At 39.1% G+C, this 12,926-nt stretch overlaps 1 pseudogene; it reads left to right on the top strand.

Annotated features, from left to right (window-relative positions):
• LOC110255284 lies at nucleotides 2,492-8,435 on the top strand (annotated as a pseudogene).

Genomic DNA, 12,926 nt, shown 5'->3' with positions numbered 1-12,926 from the left:
TATTTGAGCTGTTTTTATTTTCTTGATGCTGATGTAGAAGTTTTATAATTGCTGACTTACCTTCCAGGATTTTACAGGGTGGAAAACATCATTAGTATTGTGGAGTATGGAATTCTTAGAAATTACAGCACGTTCTTAATTGTGAAAACTTCTAATAATTTAATGTATTTCTTCCCAAATAATCACTTTCATGACCATACTGAGGTCCACCTTATGAAAACCTCATTGCTTATTTAACAGATTGAATTTTGGTTGGTTTTCTTTTGTTTGTTTGTTTGTTTCACTTTCCCTTTTTTGGTTGCACTCATGGCATATGGAAGTTCTTAGGCCAAGGATCAAACTGGCAATGCCACAGAGACAAGCCAGATCCTTAACACATGGTGCTATAGCAGGAACTCCTTGATCCAGATTTCTGAATTGTTCTCAAGGAAGATTATTAATACTTTACATTCCCACCACAGACACATGAAATGGCCATTTTTCTCAAGACAAACATTTTTTTAAAATATTTTTGAAGTTTTCTTTTTAACATATGTGTGGATGGAATAAAACATAAAATGTAAAGTGACTAGTGATTAATTTATTCAGCATCTTTCTCCTGCATAGATACAATTAGTTCAGTGGTCTATGATGAAGGCACATATTACTGTTTATTTTTTAATAATTAATATGAATCATGTCTTGTTCCAAAAACAGTTTAAAATGACTTCTTAAGCAGATAATAATCAACAAGATAAGTTGAAAGTGTTGCGAAAGGAAAAAAACATAAAAAGTGTGGTGCAGGAATCAAAACTACCATGAGATACCACCTCACACCAGTCAGAATGGCCATCATTAATAAATCCACAAATAACAAGAGCTGGAGGGGCTGCGGAGAAAAGGGAACCCTCCTGCACTGCTGGTGGGAATGTAAACTGGTACAGCCACTATGGAGAACAGTTTGGAGATACCTTAGAAATCTATATATTGAACTTCCATATGACCCTGCAATCCCACTCTTGGGCATCTATCCAGACAAAGCTCTACTTAAAAGAGACACATGCACCCGCATGTTCATTGAAGCACTATTCACAATAGCCAGGACATGGAAACAACCCAAATGTCCATCGACAGATGACTGGATTCGGAAGAAGTGGTATATATACACAATGGAATACTACTCAGCCATAAAAAAGGATGACATCATGCCATTTGCAGCAACATGGATGGAACTAGAGAATCTCATCCTGAGTGAAATGAGCCAGAAAGACAAAGACAAATACCATATGATATCACTTATAACTGGAATCTAATATCCAGCACAAATGAACATCTCCTCAGAAAAGAAAATCATGGACTTGGAGAAGAGACTTGTGGCTGCCTGATGGGAGGGGGAGGGAGTGGGAGGGATTGGGAGCTTGGGCTTATCAGACACAACCTAGAATAGATTTACAAGGAGATCCTGCTGAATAGCATTGAGAACTTTGTCTAGATACTCATGTCGCAACAGAAGAAGGGGTGGGGGAAAAAACTGTAACTGCAATGTATACATCTAAGGATAACCTGACCCCCTTGCTGTACAGTGGGAAAATAAAAATTTTAAAAAAGTAAAAAAAAGTGTGGTGCAGGGAGTTCCTACAATGGCACAGCAGGTTAAGGTTCTGGTACCATCTCTGTGGTGGTTCGGTTCAATCCCTGGCCTGGTGCAGTGGTTAAGGATCTGGCACTTCCACAGCTGTGGCACAGGTCACAGCTGAAGCTCAGATTTGATCCCTGGTCCAGAAATTTCCATATGCTACAGTGCGGCCAAAGGAAAAGAAAAGAAAAAAAAAAGTATAGGGCAACAGATCTTAGACTCCTTAGCCTGGTTTGGGATCACAGTCACTGCAGAGATGTTCTGTAAAAGACATCTATTCTCTTGCACTAGAAATCATTTAGGGGTACCTGTTCATGAAGGTTCAATTTCATTTCTAGTGAGCTTATGAACTTGTTTCTAAACAGACGCTTCTCTTTTTAATTAGTAACGAAATTACCTGTCCTGGTGGAACAGTAATTATGACTATGTGGGGAAAAAGGTGGTTTTCAACTCTAATTTTACTGAATAATTTCAAAATTTCTTCCCTACACTCCTCACTAGTAAATACTACATAGCAGAATTTTCTTTCATTGCTACCTTTCAAGTATCTGTATCTCTATGAAGAAACTGAAGTGGCAAATTAAAAATATGTGACCTAGAAAGGAAAAAAAATGGAGAACATAGATATTTCATTAATATATATACTATGAAGAACCAGATCATAAAATGAACTTTTATTTTCTAACAAAACAAATTCTAAAGCATATTTAACTATGGATGCACCTTAAAACAAGAAGAAAAGAAAAAATGACATGCTAATATGTTGTAAGAAAAACTAGGCAGCAGTTAAGAAGATAAAAAGAGAAATATAATAAAGAAGTTGAAATGAAACAGCAACTTGAACTTACTCTCAAAGCCCTAGAAATGAAGTTGAGGATGGAGAGAAATAATCGGAACCAGGTAAATTAATCTTTAGTGAAAATTTAATTTTTTTTCTTTTTTAGGGCCACATCTGTGGCATGTGGAGGTTCCCAGACTAAGGGTCAAATCAGAGCTGTAGCCACTGGCCTACCTCACAGACACAACAATGCCAGATCTGAGCTGCATCTGTGACCTACACCACAGCTCACGGCAACGCAGGATCCTTAACCCACTGAGGGAGGGCAGGGATTGAACCTGCGTCCTCATGGATGCTAGTCAGATTCATTGCCACTGAGCCATGACAGGAACTCCAAAATTTCATATTTCTAACACCATTTCATCTCTATTATGTATCATATCCTTTGATATAATATGTATTATTCAAGTTTAAAACAAGTAAAAACTTATCTTCAACATGAACTATGACATTTATAGCTTAAGTTATTAATTTATTGCAATTCTTGGCCTCTAATAGATGCTCTATATATGTTTTATGAGTGGGGGAATGGAAGGTAAATTGACCTTAATCATTAATATAATGATTGGCATTTTTGGTCAATTCAACAAAGTCTTCTTCTTCTTTCTTCGTCTTCGTCTTCGTCTTCGTCTCCGTCTCCGTCTCCGTCTCCGTCTCCGTCTCCTTCTCCTTCTCCTTCTCCTTCTCCTTCTCCTTCTCCTTCTCCTTCTCCTTCTCCTTCTCCTCCTCCTCCTCCTCCTCCTCCTCCTCCTCCTCCTTCTTTCTCCTCCTCCTCCTCCTTCTTTCTCCTCCTCCTCCTCCTTCTTTCTCCTCCTTCTTTCTCCTCCTCCTCCTCCTCCTCCTCCTCCTTCTCCTCCTCCCCCTCCCCCTCCTCCCCCTCCCCCTCCTCCTCCTCCTCCTCCTCCTCCTCCTCCTCCTCTTTGGTTGCCCCATAGCACATGGAGTTCAGAGGCAGGTCCAAGCCACAGTTGCCAGAAATGAACCTGCATCCTAGGGCTGCAGAGACACTGCCAATCCCATTGAGCCATGGCGGAAACTCTAACAAAGTACTACTCTTAAATCCATGTGTGCAGTTTGGATTTTTGTTTGTTTGTTTGTTCTGCTTTGTTCGCACTGCTCCTGCAGCATGCAGAAGTTCCCGGGCGAGGGACTGAACCTGCACCATAGCAGTGACCCGAGCTATTTCACATCTATTACTATTTTAAACATTAGAAAGAGGAAATAAAAGTTATTGCAGCAGCAAATAATCTCATGATTTTCTATGGAGTGCACTATTACATTTTAGCTGATTTACCGTTGGTATATTCACCTTTGGTGAAATATAAGGCTTATTTTGTGTTTATGTATTTATACTATAGACGTAGTTGTGTTTGGTGTAGAGGACTCATAGCAGAAACAGAAGACCCAGGAAAATCCTTCAGCTTGCTCATATTTGTTAACTTCTTCATTCCAGAATTGTCATAATGAGTTAATTGCTGTTTATAGAAGTTCTTAGTACAGTGACAAGATTTGTCAGTTATCAGCAGATGTAATCATTGTAACAGTAAAAATGTTAGGAAAGTGGAATATTTATGAAATATTCTCTGGAAAAAAATATTCTAGGAAATTCAGTCTGTTCGAAATATGTACAGAGATAAGGCTCTCCCGGGGGAGGGGGGAGCGTATAGGTTACATACCAGATGCAATTCTTAAGTATAGTCAGATGTATTAATCTTATTTTAAGCCTTCTGAGTTTCTTGTAACTAAGAGAAAGGCCTTTCTAATTCTAAGCATCTTAAAAATTCTCTTGTGGTTTCTTTTTAATTTTCATGGATTTGTTGTCTTTGGTTAAATTTTTTAATTTGGGGGGGGGATCTCTGCTTGTGTAAAGTCTGAGGGGTGTATCCAACTATTATTTTTTCAGATTGGATATCCATTTACTGAACTCTTCTCACCGTATAAACATATAGTCTTATATTTCATTCCAGAGGAAATTATGTGTCGATTTATTGAGTAGAAGCTAAAAAGTCTCCTTTGTTTTACTTAGGTTTCTGATAGTCACAAAAAAGCAAAAAATCTGCTGCATAAAAACCACATGTTGCAGAACGAAATTGCCACATTAAAAGTGGAAATAGACAGAATAAAACATCAGACCCAGAAAAAGGAAAAGAAATATTTTGAGGACATTGAAACTGTAAAAGAAAAGAATGATGAACTTCAAAAGACAATAAAACTTAGTAAGGAAACATTAATACAAACAATCTTGCAATACGGTGGCCAGGTTAATGTTCTGAAAGCTAAGAATACGACGCTGAAGTCTGAACTGAAAAATGAAAAACAAAATAAAGAAAGACTGGAAACGGAAGTTGAATTCTACTGTTCTAGACTGGCCACTGCCATACACGATCTAGAGCAAAATCAGACATCAAAAAGAGACCCTTGCACTCCAGAGAGCAAAAGAGAAGAGCTTACATTTACAGGACAAAAATGAATGTGGATGTGTCTGCCCTGAAAGATCACAACGAAATGCCTTCCCAGCAACCGTCTGAAGCTGAAAATAAATTCGATAGCCTAGAAATGGAGCTGCATCACATGAGAGATGCTTTCAGAGAAAAGTCTTTGGTGTTAGAACATGTGCAGAGAGACCTTAGCCAACCACAATGTCAGAAGAAGGAAATGGTATGTATGTATCAATATGAGCAGGGCAAAATGAAGAAATACATGGGCAAGAAGAAGTCCTTGGAGGAGAGATTTTTTCCGAACTAGAGAGTGAAAACCTGTTGCTGCGACAGCAGCTGGATGACTTGCAAAACAAAGTTGACAGCAAAGAGAAGACGGTAATGAATATCCAGGAATAGTTTCAGGATGCTGGGAAAACACTTCAACCTGAAAATGAAAAACAGTGTCTGATGCTGGAGGAAAGCAACCAGAAGTTAACAAATGAGTGTGATCATCTCAAAGAGAGGATGTGCCAGTGTGAAAAGGAGAAGACAGAGAGAGACGTAAGTATCTAGGAAGAGAGGAATTCTCAGACTTCCTGAGGGAAGGTTCAGAGTAATATTAAATGATGAACACATTTGACTCAATTTGCATATAAAAATTATATATGTATAAATATAATACTCTAAGTATTATATAAGTATAATACTCTGTAATTATATACATATAAATATAATACTCTGTAAGTATATATATACACTATAAATCAACCTAAAGCATACCTTGTATCCAGCAAACAAAAATTAGATCTGAGAGGTGCTTTACTTTGAGCACATTGTGTCACCTATGAAATTTTAAGAGATTAAGTTATAAATTGTTCAATTTCTATATGAACACATATAAATTGTTATAAATTGTTCTATATAGACAGTTATTAATACTTTACTTTTTTTCTCTTTTTTGTCTTTTTGCCTTTTCTAGGGCCGCATCTGCAGCATATGGAGGTTCCCAGGCTAGGGGTCGAATTGGAGCTATAGCCACCGCCTATGCCAGAGCCACAGCAACGTGGGATCCAAGCCACATCTGTGATCTACACCACAGCTCACGGCAACACCGGATCCTTAACCCACTGAGCAAGGCCAGGGATCGAACCCGCAACCTCATGGTTCCTAGTCAGATTCGTTAACCACTGTGCCACGAAAGGAACTCCTTAATAATTTACTCTTATATAGCTAGATGATCATTTCAATCTTTATGTCACCACATTGTAATATCAGGATGGAGAAGATAAATGAGACACGCATTCCTCCACTGAGCAGTGTGATACTAAGACTCAGCTGTGTGGCTGACCTTGACAGTCCTTCCCAGGTTTGCCAGATGGACTGATGTGTAGATGCCCTATCTCATAGGACTTTTCCTTCAGGAGCCTTTCATACCTTTCTCATTGGTATAATGTTAGTTTTATTCACGTCAATCTGAATTAAATTTGGAAATATTTGTTTCAAATCATGTATAACTTCTCAACTCTTTAAAGGCATCTGCTTTTCAGTAAATCGTAACTTGGGACAAATGTGGTATGTTTTAGCAAAATGGCATTTGATTTACTCTTCCCATTGCTACCTATAATTTGCTTTGAACATTTTTACAAATGATTTGCTCACAATTCTCATTTCATGGCTCGATTGCCATTATTTGGACGTGAGTGTGTCCAACAGGGAGAGGATTGTAGTTCTCTGATTGATTCATCTGGTATTGGATTCCCATTTTCAGAGTCATGAGAGGTGGCAGGATTCCTGAGTAGCAGGAATGGAGTGGGTCAGGGAGAGCTGTAGGGGCTGCAGTCAGGGAGGCAGGTGGAGGCCAGGTTATCAAGGGGCCCCGAAAACCATGGGCAAGGCCTCATTTTTATTCTGAGTAAGGAATCTATTGGAAGGATTTGAGCACCAGATTGAATGCATGAGGAACTCTGTTTTGGTTTTGGTTTGGTTTGGTTTTTAATTTGATGGAGGCGTGGTTGATTTGCAGCAGGAACTCTGAAGTTAATTGAAGCCGCTAACAAAAAGAGCGAAAATGTGGAATTTACTGTTACTTGTCAGACCTACACACCCATTTTTTTCTTTTCCTTTTTTTATTTTTTTTCGGGGGGGGGGCGTGGAGGTGGGCTGTACCTGCTACATGTGGAAGTTCCTGGGCCAGGGATCCAGCCCACAGCACAGCAGTGACCCAAGCCTCTACAGTTGACAACACTGGATCCCTAACCCACAGGGCCACAAGAGAACACCTGTTTTCTTTCTTTCTTTTCACATCCCTTTCTTTATGAGACTTTAGCAGGTGGTAAAGCTCTGCCAATTCATTGGCGGGGTCAGGGGGGTGGGTAGCAGGGCTGATTCTGTCCTCTGAGTAACTTCACATCAATATGGCAGGAGGGTAACACCTTCTGTATCTTGAACCAAATTCAGTGAGCTGGAAGGTGTACATGTGAAGGAAAGAAGGTGAATTGACGTCTGTGTTGAGAGTTTTCTGAGGCCATAGAGTGGAGTAATCTGTTAGTAACATAGCTAGTAATAAGGTGATTTATAAAATCAGTGACACAGTCTCTTTACAGGCAGTTGTGAGACAACTGCAACAAGAGCTGGCAGACACCCTGAAAAAGCAGTCCATGTCCAAGGGGTCGTTGGAGGTCATGCCATGTTCTTGTGCAAACTTAGAGGATGAGGCACAGGATTTAAGGAAGAAATTACGTCAGATCCCAAGTCAAGTATGTATGAAATTTTTAATTGTTGATGTAGAACATAAAGTGTTTTAGGATACTAGTTTTCATGGACCACTTTCTTTTGTATTTTCATTACAGTTGTTTTATGTTTTCATTGTCTTTAGAATGCACTTATTTCTGAAACTCTGGCTTTAATTCTGCTGTTTGTATTATGTGAGTTTCCTTATAATATTTCCCCTTGGGAGAGTAGAGAATGATGCATCATTCCTCATAGAAGTTGGGAGACTGTTTTTTCTATTAAACACTATTTTTTTAGTGTTAGCTCTATCACCATGATCAGGCAAGCCAGATAAAATCAGAGGATAATGTTTAATGGAATCTTCCAGAAAATTGTCATTTCTCATCTTCCTTTTGGTGAAAGGGTATAGAATCTGTGTATATTTATTCTGTGGGTTTCAGATTAACTTATGCAGAGAGGTCATTCTACAGTTGAAATGAGGCTTTGCTTTATTTTCTTTTCATTTGACCTGGACTATAGATGCATGGAGATATTCAGATCTTGTAATCGTATGTGCACCCAAAATATAGAATTAAGAAAATTATCTAGATCCTACCATTGGAGTTTTTTAAAAAAAATTATTGAGATATAACTGATATATCTATAATTCACCCATTTAAAACGTATAATTCCGTATCTCCTAGTTTAGAGAGTTATGTAGCCATCCCCACAGTCAGTTTTAGAACATTCCTTCACCCCAAAAAGAAACCCTGTGTCCCTTAGTGATCACCCACAGCCCCCCTTCCTCAGGCCCAGGCAACCACCAGGCTAATTTCTGTCTCCATAGATGTGACCATTCTGGGTGTTTCATACAAACGGAATCACATGATATGTGGTCCTTTGTGATTAGCTTTTTCCATTTGACCAAGTTTTCAAGGTATCTCCATGTTACAGCCCATTATCAGCACTTCTGTTTCTGTTCATTGTTGAACAGTAGTACTCCATTATGTGGTTAAAACAGTGATGCATTCATCAGTTGATGGGCCTTTGGGTGTTTCCACTTTAGGGCTATAAATAATGCTGCTGTGAACATTCATTTCTCACATTACAGTGTGGACCTGTGTTTATAATTTCCCTGCTGTTGGATTTTCTCCTCTGAGTTATGTGGCTGATTTCACCTGTTCCTGGCCTTTCCCTGTGCTGTCCTTTCTGTCTTTTCAGTGTCTTTTCCTGTCACCTTTCTCCTCCATTTATGTGGACCTGCTTCCAGTCTCTCCTTCCACACACAGCTTCCTCTGACTGTTCTTCCTGTCATTGACCCGATTCTCTTCAGCCCTTGTCATCTGGTCTGTGCAGAACAGTTTAGCCCTTCATCTGACACTGTTTTAATTTTTTTCACGAGAGATAATCTTGTCTAAGAGTAGATTTGTCTTTCAGGATATTAAATGGGATGCATGGCACCTGTCCTTGCCTAAATAGAAAATATTTTAGCTTAATGGGTACTGGGATAAGATTGAGTACTTTATACCATACCAATAATCCCATCATTGAAGATAAGATAGAATAAAACTGATATTCAACTGTTTTCAAGCAATTAAATATAAAATGGAAAGCACTTAATCTAATAGAGAAGAATTGTTCAATTAAATGCTCATTTTCCCCCACTCACCATGAAAAAAAAAAATCAAATTTGCCTTCCTGCATTATGCAGCCCAAACTGGGATTTACAGATTGGTAGCATTTCACCAACTCTAAAGCTCTGGGGGTAGCATTTCTGATTTCCATACCCCATTAGCTTAATTTTCTCATCTGAGTACTTGCTAGAGCAGTTGGACATAAACAGCCGCTGGGAATAAATTGATTCAGTGCTTTGACTCAGTGGTAGGGTGGCATCCATGCCAGTGGATTAACGTTTCTTCTAATGGTCCTGTAAGTCCTGTACTACTCAGTCCGGGAGGTGCTACTTGCATTGTAATCCGTGGTCACTGCCCACTGCGTAGTACAGAGAGGAAGTAAATTGCAAATTATTATAAGTGGAAAAAGTCCTCGTTGGTTGGTGGAATAAGTGGAAGGAGTTGAAGTACTTGGCATATGTCCTGGGCCCCTGCTTCCCACTGACTGCTACTGTCAGTGGTAGGAAGAATGATTTCCATGTGACTGTATAGGAGACCATGTCTATTGGCATGCTATCTGCCTAAATATTAAATTGCATAGAACATCCACTATAGCAACAGTAATAATGCTAATTGCAAACACTTAGCACTGCTTATGTGCCACCTGCTCTTCTAAGTACATTATGTATATGCCCCACTTAATCTTTCCAGCATCCCAGTGAGGTAGGTGCTATTATTATCTCCATTTTACAGCTGGAGAGACTGAGACAAAAAATTTAAGGAATTTGCTCAAGGACACAAAGCTAATAATGGGTGGGATTGGGACTGAGAGCCACGCATTCTAGCTGCTGTGTAGGTAGTGTCTCTCTAACTAGTCCATGAGACCACTGGTTGACACCAAAGGCAGTGTTAACTTTCACACTCGCTGGAATAGCCACGGTCACTCACATATGTGGATATGTAATGTTATAATCGATGTGTAGCTTGGTAGACAAAAATGTAAATGTTGCTATAAGGTAATTCTGTCTTTCCCCATGTGGCCAATTTATAAATGTGTATATTTATTTGATCAAATAAAATTAACACACAAATAATGTTGTGTTTAGTACTAGAGGAGAGGTTGGTGACTTGTAAAGAACCAGATGGCAAATATTTCAGGCTTTGTGGGCCATAAGGTCTCTGTTATAACAACTCACCTGTACTCTCTGGCACAAAAATGAGCCATAAACAATATGCACACAAAAAAGACAAAACACAGGTGAAGGTGTATTTATACTAGATTATCGGCAGGTAAAACAAAATTTTTTTTTGTAGTTGCAATAAGCACAAGAACTACATATAGAGGCCGTGAAATGCACTGAGAAGATGCAGAATCACGTACACAAGTACAATAGTGCAGCCCAGAGAATAACTTGAGTATAAGCATAAGGCAGATAAGCAGTATAGTATAAGAATTAGAGCAGGAACGATGATAAATAATACATCCTTGTGAAGCTGAGTGAATATTTCAGTTTGGGGGTGTTTTGAAATGCGAAGTTTTTCCTCATTAATTATAAACTTTCCGCATTATCCGCAAAACACAACTAGAAAAATGGCACAATTGCCAGATCATCTGCTTTTCAGAATTTTAGAACCTAAATAATTGAACCTGCAGATGTTGGTTTACAAATTGTGTGGTATTTTAAAAATCTATGTATGAGAATAATGATTTGCAAATATACTTTTAGGCTTGAACTTGAAAATGCCAAGTTAAAAGTGGTGAACAAAAAGCCAGTGGGCAAAATTGAAGAGCTTCAGAGACACCTGCTGAGTATAAGTCTGGTGGTGAGTCAGTCTTTTAATTTCTGTCATAATGAAAAGGAATTTAAATTTCATTATGAGCAGTATATAAGGATATTTTAGAAAACATGAGAAGTCCCATTGATTAAAAGTATTTGTTGCATTTATAATGATATTACTTGCTACTAATAGCATAATTCCTCTTTATAGAGAACATTAACTGAATTCATAAAATTAGTGATTTTTGCAGTAAGATTTTAATTAAAAAGATTGTGCAAGAACTCCCACTGTGGCTTAGCAGGTTAAGAACCCAACTAGTATCCATGAGGATGCAGCCTCGCTCAGTGGGTCAAGGATCCACTGTTGCCATGGCTCTGGTGTAAGTCTCAGCTGCAGCTCTGATTCACCCCCTAGCCTGGGAACTTCTGTGTGCCACAGGGGCAGCCATTAAAAAAAGTATAGAAACATACAGGACTGAATATCAAGGGTTACTGTCATTTAGACTTGAAGTAGGCTTAAAGGCGGCTGGTTTCAGGTTACCAGTTGCTGCTGAGCAGTAAAGCAGGATAAAAGAATAAAGAAAACGGTCATTGATGACCCACAAAAAAACTACTAGTGAAATTACAAGATTGACAGTCAGATTTTAGGGAGTTCTCTTTTGGCACAGCAGTTTAAGGATCTGGCATTGTCACTGCAGTGACTTGGGTTGCTTCTGCAGCACAGTTCTGATTCCTGGTCTGGGAACTCCACATACCATGGGCACAACCAAAAAAAAAAAAATCGTATTTCTCTATAGAAGAAGAGAATAGTTGATGAAAATATGAATCTGTGGATGAGACCATGCATTAAAGAATGTTAGAATCCAGTGGAAGGGAGGAAAAATGAAAAGGTACAAGAATCAAGAAAAAACTACATTTTTATGTATTGTACAGAGAAGACTTAAACTTTAAAGAGAAAAATAGCTAATAGACAAGGAGGGGAGTGGGTTAGGGATCCGGCATTGTCGCCACAGTGGCTTGGGTCACAGCTATGGCCCAGGGTCGATCCCTGGCCGAGGAACTTCCACCTGCTGCGGGCCCAGCCAAAAAAAAAAGAAAAGGAGAAACTGAAACTTATGCAGGAAGGCTTACAGAGAATGTATCTCATCCCATAGCCACGAGATCATAAAAAATATAATGGGATTCCAGTTGTGGCTCAGCACTAAGAAACATGACTAATATCCATGAAGACGTGGGTTCAATCTCTGGACTCACTCAGTGGGCTCAGGATCCTGTGTTGCCATGAGCTCTGGTGTAGGTCACAGACAGGGCTCGGATCAGATCTGACATTGCTGTGGCTGTGGCATAGACTGGCAGTTACAGCTCTGACTCGACCCCCAGCCTGGGAACTATCATATGCCAAAGGTGTGGCTCTAAAAAGACAAAACAAAACAAAGAAAGCAATGGGACTTGTGTGGGAATTTTTCAAAGGTGATTTTGGCAAGATGTGATGAACAAAACCTGGAGTATCTTGAGCTATGGATGAAACTGTTTCCAGGGCATCTTTAGAAACTGAGTTGTAAATATAACCACTCCTTTAAAAAGATTTTCATTAACACTTAGTATTTTATGTATAAAAACCTCCGTTTTTAACAATAAATTTTGGCAATTTAAATTCCAGAAAAATGATGAAATGATGAAAATGAAAAATCAGTTTAAGTTGTCTTAAGAAAAGTCTTTTTTTTTCTTTTCTTTTTTTTCTTTTTTTTTTTTTTTTTTTTTTTTTTTTTTGGCTCTTTAGGATGGTATCTGCGGCACACAGAAGTTCCCAGGCTAGGGGTCAAATGGCAGCTGCAGCTGCAGCTGCCAGCCTACCCCACAGCCACAGCAATGCAGGACCTGAGCTAAGTGTGAGACCCACACCACAGCCCAGGGCAACACCAGATCCCGACCCTCTGAGCATTGCCAGGGATT

Source organism: Sus scrofa, chromosome 7, assembly GCF_000003025.6.
Source record: "Sus scrofa isolate TJ Tabasco breed Duroc chromosome 7, Sscrofa11.1, whole genome shotgun sequence".
NCBI lineage: Eukaryota > Metazoa > Chordata > Mammalia > Artiodactyla > Suidae > Sus > Sus scrofa.
Note: the sequence above shows the minus strand (reverse complement) of the source record. Positions and strands in the feature narration are given on the sequence as shown.